The sequence below is a fragment of the Hevea brasiliensis genome, chromosome 9 (genome assembly GCF_030052815.1).
Source record: "Hevea brasiliensis isolate MT/VB/25A 57/8 chromosome 9, ASM3005281v1, whole genome shotgun sequence".
Taxonomy (NCBI): domain Eukaryota; kingdom Viridiplantae; phylum Streptophyta; class Magnoliopsida; order Malpighiales; family Euphorbiaceae; genus Hevea; species Hevea brasiliensis.
The window spans coordinates 22,623,028-22,629,278 of record NC_079501.1 but is presented as its reverse complement, the minus strand read 5'-3'; the positions used below and the strand labels follow the sequence as shown (position 1 = coordinate 22,629,278).

The window sequence follows — 6,251 nt, the reverse complement described above, 5'->3', positions numbered from 1 at the left end:
GCAGTTACAAAACTCACATAAAACTCTTTTAATACAAGTAACTTGGTCCATCGAAGCCTCTGCCATGAGCAATAAATCATCAGCAAAGAAAAGATTTGTAAGAGTAGGACCTTTTTTTCCCAAATAAATCGGCTTCCACAATTTTTCTTGTAGAGCCCTATTAATGCCATGTGCTAAGCGTTCCATCACTAGAACAAACAAATAAGGAGAAAGGGGATCTCCTTGCCGAAGACCCCTCTCCGGCTTGAAAGTCTCAGTGACTTCTCCATTCCATAAAACTTGAATGGAAGAAGAAGAAATACAATTTAAGACTACATTCGCAAATTGCAAAGGCAACCCTGCATCAATCAATGTCTCGTGAAGAAACCTCCAGCTGACCCGATCATATGCTTTTTCAAGGTCAACTTTAATGGTCATAAATCCTTTCTTTCCTTTCTTCTTCTTCATCGAGTGGATCAATTCCTATGCCACCATAATATTATCAGTAATGCTTCTTCCTAGGATAAAACTTGTTTGAGTATAACCCACAATATTAGGAAGAATTCTCTTCAATCTATTCGTTAACACCTTAGTAATAACCTTATAGGCCACTGTACAAAGACTAATCGGCCTAAACTATGAAATACTTTCTGGCACCTCTACCTTAGGAATCAAAGCCAACAATGTCCTATTCAACTCTTCCTCAACTGTACCACCTCCACACACTCGACGCACCTCTTCCACCAATCGATTACCCACCACATTCCATTGAGTGTGATAAAAGCATGCATGTAGCCCATCCACACCCGGAGCCTTCCATGGTTTCATGTCAAACAGAGCAACCTTAACTTCAGCAGAAGAAACAACTTGCAACAATGAATCCTTTTGCTCCACCGAAACACAAGGAAATTGCTCTTTAACTGAATACTCATTATCTCCCCTTTTATCCTCAGTATAAAGAGTTTTAAAATAACTCACAGCCATTGTTACACTCATTTCATATAGGCATTTTAGGGTAGTTTTGCATCCATTTTGCCCTTATATTTTAGTATATTTTATGTTTTTAGCTTTATTTTAGTTTATTTGTTAATTTTAGATACTTTATATTTGATTTTTGTAATTTTGTTGTTTTTGATAGGATTTTGTGGCAAATCGAGGATCAATGAGTGCATTAGGAAGTGATTTGAAGAAATTTGGGATTCTTTAAGCATGGAGGAAAGTTGAAGAAATCAAGCCTTGAAAGAGCAAACCAGCCGAAATTTGCTTGAGACCTTGCTTAATAAGGTGCAACACAAGTCAAGCATGAGCAGAAAAGTCCATTTTACTATAAATCTGCCGAGATTTGCTGAAGGTCTGCTTAACCTTAAGCAGACAGTGCGACCAGAGGCTAAATTTGCTAAGAAGCTGCTTAGGGTTAAGCCGAACCCTAAGCAGAATGCCCAGAACGTGAATAGTGCTGCTGACTTGGATAATTTTACACCTCATTTTCTATCCACTCCTTTTCTTTTATTTACTTTTAGGGTAACTTTTAGGGACCATATAAATTCATCATTTCCTTATTTTTGCCATAAGAGGAAGAGGGAGAAAAACAAAAAGGAAAGAAAATTTAATAGAAAGGGAGAGGAGGCGCCATTTTCTCTTGGAGGAGGAGCTGCTGCACGAGTTTTTGAGCTCAGAAACCAGAGACCTTGGTTCTTCCACCTGGGTTTTCCTATTTCAGTCCTTTTATCATGTTTTTCTTTATTCTTCCATCTATATTTCTTGTAAATACCATCATGAGTGAGTAATTTCTTTAGATTTCAGAGTTGGGAAATATGTTTTAGATTAATTTGTAGATTTGGATTGGGTATTTCCTTATTTTATATGAATATGAGTTTTGATTCCTTCCTTGTGTGCTTGATTTACTTGCCTAATGTTGGTACCCATTGGGTATTGTGTTAATCTTTGATTGAAGGACCGAAAGGTGAAGGTCATTGATAGTTAATCAAGGATTGGAACTTAAAATCACCTAGATTTAGAAATAAACTAGGACTTTAAGAGGAATTAATTATTGGTTACAAAACTTAATGGGTTTTAAAGTAATCAAATACATACGAAAGTAGATTTGGTTATTTTAGAATACACTTTGATTTGCTTGAAAAAGATATCAAAGGAATTTAGAATCAATTTCCTTCAAACTCTATTTTTCCTAAAAATTGGAATGCCCAAGACAAATCCCAATTAATTTATGCATAAACCCCCAACTCTGGAATCACTTTTACCATAATTAGACTTTCGTTTAAATTACCCATTGTTAATTTTAGTTTAATTGCGAGCTAGAATTAGAATTTATTTGTTTGCTCTTTACCCATTTCAATTAGATTAATCAATTTACCTTGCTCATTTACATTTACCATTTATTCATTAATCATTAGCCCAAATAATCGCTTCATTCATAGTTTAGTAATCAAACAGCAAATCCTCGTGGGAACGATACTTGATTCATCACTTTATTACTTGAGGCGACCCGTATACTTGCGGATAAGTCACAACAAGTTTTAGCGCCGTTCTGGGGATTTGATTTTGCTTGATATTGAACGATTGTTTGTTTGGTTAATTTGGGCATTTTATTTTATTTCTTTTTACAATTTTACTTTGAGAATTTGTTTATTTTTGTTTTTCAGGTGGTTTATTTTATGAGAAGGACAAAAAGTGAAGAAATCAATTTATTCTTTGACCCAGAAATAGAGAAGACAGCAAAGGCTTTAAGAGCAGAATCTAAAAGGAGAAAAGCTGAAATTAAAGCTCAACAACAACAAGAAAGAGCACAAGAGCAAGAGCAATTACAAGAAGAAATGGCTGACAACAACAACAACAATAATAACAACCGCTCTGTGAAGGATCATGCCTATCCTAACATTGGAGATTTCATGCCAAGTATCACAAGACCAAGGGTAGAAGCTAATAATTTTGAACTGAAACGCGCACTTTGTCAAATGGTACACCACGCACAATTTGGATGAAAGCCTAGTGAAAGTCCACATGTGCATCTGGCAAACTTTCTTGAGATCAGTGATATTTTGAAGATAAATGGAGTTTCGATGATGCAATTCGACTCAGTTATTTCCTTTTTCTCTGAAGGACCGAGCTAGAGAGTGGTTACATTCTTTGCCACGGGTTCTATCACAACATGGGATGAACTTTCTCAAGCATTTTGGCTCAATATTTTCCACCAAGCAAGGCACTAAGGTGAGGAATGGTGACTTGTTTTAAACCTAGAGATGAGGAGAGCTTGTATGAAGGATGGGAGAGGTACAAGGATTTGCAAAGGAGATGTCCACATCATGGGATTCCTAAGTGGATGCTTGTTCAACACTTTTATAATGGAGTTTCACCACTATTAGGAGTACAATTGATGCATCTTACGGAGGTGACCTTATGGAGAAATCGAAGATGAAGCTTTTACGCTCTTGATAAAATTGCTTATAACAACTACCAATGGAGTTGTGAGAGGAATGAGATCAAGAAACCAGTGGTATGTTCGAGCTTGATGCCATGAATATGATTAATGCTAAGTTTGATGCTTTGACAAAGAAGATGGACAAGTTAAGTATGAAAGTAGATTCTTGATAGGAGGTTACGGTAATACACTAGAAATTGGAGTGCAAATGTCAATTGTGCGTGATTTTCTGCACTTAATCAAGATTTTCAAGTGAGCAAGTGGATTATGTGGGGAACTACAATCAAAGACCGGTGGTAACCCATTTTACGCAACTTATGATCCGCATGGAGAAACCACCCAAATTTCTCTTGGGAGGTAGACAAGGGCAAAATCAGAATTTTCACAACCTTACGGATATCAACAAAATCAGAACTTTCAGAGAATAGAGGTCCTCCTCTGGAATTTCTAAACCTCAAAATGTACTGCTCCACCTCTACCACAACAAGCACAACTAGACAAGACAGCTAGATTGGAATCTATGATTGAAACTCTACTTGTGAGCCATCAAAGTCAACAAGAAATGATTTCTCAATTAGCATCTAAAGTGGATCAAATGGCAACACACAACAAGATATTAGAGAATCAAATAGCTCAACAAGCTAGCTCTTCAAGTAACAAAGCATTTGGGAAGCTTCCTAGCCAACCAGAAAATTCAAGGGAGCATTGCAAGGCTATTACATTGAGAAGTGGAAAAATATTGGAGAATGGGGATAAAAATATTGAAGAGAAAGTAGAAGAAAAGAAAAGCAGAGAAGGAGATGAACAAACTGAAGTTGAAGTTAGAATTGAAGCTGAGAAAGAAAATTTAGTGGAAGAAAAAGGAAGTAAGGAGAGGGAGAGCAAAGAAGAGGAGCCTAAATATGTTGCACCTAAAGCCTACATGCCACCTTTACCATTCCCACAAAGGTTTCAGAAAGCAAAATTGGATAAACAATTTGGGAAGTTTTTGGAGGTATTGAAGTCTTTGCATGTGACTATTCCTTTCACTGATGCCTTAGCACAAATGCCTTCATAAGCCAAATTTTTGAAGGAGATTTTATCTAACAAGAAGAAATTGGAGGAATTTGAGACTGTAGCTCTCACGGAAGAAAGCAGTGCCATTTTGCAAAATAAGCTTCCACCCAAACTGAAAGATCACAGGAGTTTCTCCATACCATGTCACATTGGGGATATCGGTATAGATAAGGCTTTATGCGACCTTGGAGCAGTGTTAGTCCCGATGCCATTGTCTATCTATGAGAAAGTGAAGATTGGAGAAATGAAGCCTACTACCATATCACTCTGATTAGCGAGATAGGTCTATTAAATTTCCAATTGGAGTAGTTGAGAATGTTCCTCTGAAAGTTGGGAAATTTTTCATACCGATGGACTTTGTGGTATTGGAGATGGAGGAGGATGTACACATTCCTATTATTCTTGGTAGACCTTTCCTTGCTCTGCTTTGGGTGTGATTGATGTAAAAATGGGAGGCTTACATTAGAAGTTGGGGAAGAGAAAGTTGAATTTAATTTGTTTCAAGCAATGAAAAGAAAGATGATTCAAACTCATGCTTGAGAATTGATGTGATAGATGAAGAGGTTAGAGAAGTGCTTAAAAGCAACATCCTAAAGATCCCTTAGAAGCTTGTTTGGTTCATAACATCAAAAAGGGGATGAGATTGAGGAAGCTACAGAATATGCTACAATTTTGGAAGGAAATCCACCATTGCCTATGGTGATATTGAAAAGATTGGGAACTTGAAGCGGAAAGCGACTTCATCATCAAAGTTTGAAAAAGGTGAGCACCTAAGGTAGAGGTGAAACCTCTTCCAACAAATCTCAGGTATGCTTTTCTAGGGCAATATTCTACATATCCTGTGATTGTTAGTGCTAAATTGACTGATTGTGAGGTTGAAAAATTATTGAGAGTTCTTAGGAAGCATAGAAGGATAATTGGTTATACCATTGATGATATTAAAGGAATACATCCTTCTGTGTGCATGCATAGAATTTTGTTGGAAAATGACCATAAAGCCTCTCGAGAATCACAAAGGAGATTGAATCCAAACATGAAAGAGGTTGTGAAAAGGAGATCTTGAAATTGCTTGATGCGGTATCATTTACCTGTTTAGCGACAATTGGGTAAGTCCAGTTCATGTTGTACCTAAGAAAGGGGGCATCACAGTAATTAAAAATGAAAATGATGAACTAATACCTACAAGAACTGTAACTGGATGGAGAATGTGTATAGATTATAGGAAATTGAATAAGGCAACTAGAAAGGACCATTTTCCATTACCATTTATAGATCAAATGCTTGAGAGACTAGCTCATCATTCTTATTTTTGCTACTTGGATGGCTATTGGGGTTCTTTCGGATCCCTATTCACCCAGATGATCAGGATAAAACTACCTTCACATGTCCTTATGGTACCTTTGCATATCGAAGGATGCCATTTGGACTATGTAATGCCCCTGCTACATTTCAACGATGTATGATGTCCATATTTTCTGACATGATTGAGGGTATTATGGAAGTGTTCATGGATGATTTTTCTGTGTATGGTAAATCTTTTGATGAATGCTTATCTAACTTGTCTAAGGTTTTGCAGAGATGTGAAGAGTTCAATTTAGTTTTGAATTGGGAAAAGTGCCATTTTATGGTACAAGAAGGAATTGTTTTGGGCCATCTTGTGTCAAACAGGGGTATTGAGGTGGATAAATCAAAGGTAGAAGTTATTGAGAAAATGCCACCCCCAACATCTGTGAAGGGAGTGAGGAGTTTCTTGGGGCATGCTGGATTTTATAGGAGA

General features: G+C 36.9%; 1 non-coding gene across 1 annotated transcript; it reads right to left on the bottom strand.

Annotated features, from left to right (window-relative positions):
* Positions 1 to 3,204: 3,204 nt before the first annotated feature.
* LOC131183519 (small nucleolar RNA R71) lies at positions 3,205 to 3,309 on the bottom strand. The gene has a single exon (XR_009151569.1). It is a non-coding gene; the product is annotated as a small nucleolar RNA R71 (small nucleolar RNA).
* Between the last annotated feature and the right edge of the window lie 2,942 nt (positions 3,310 to 6,251).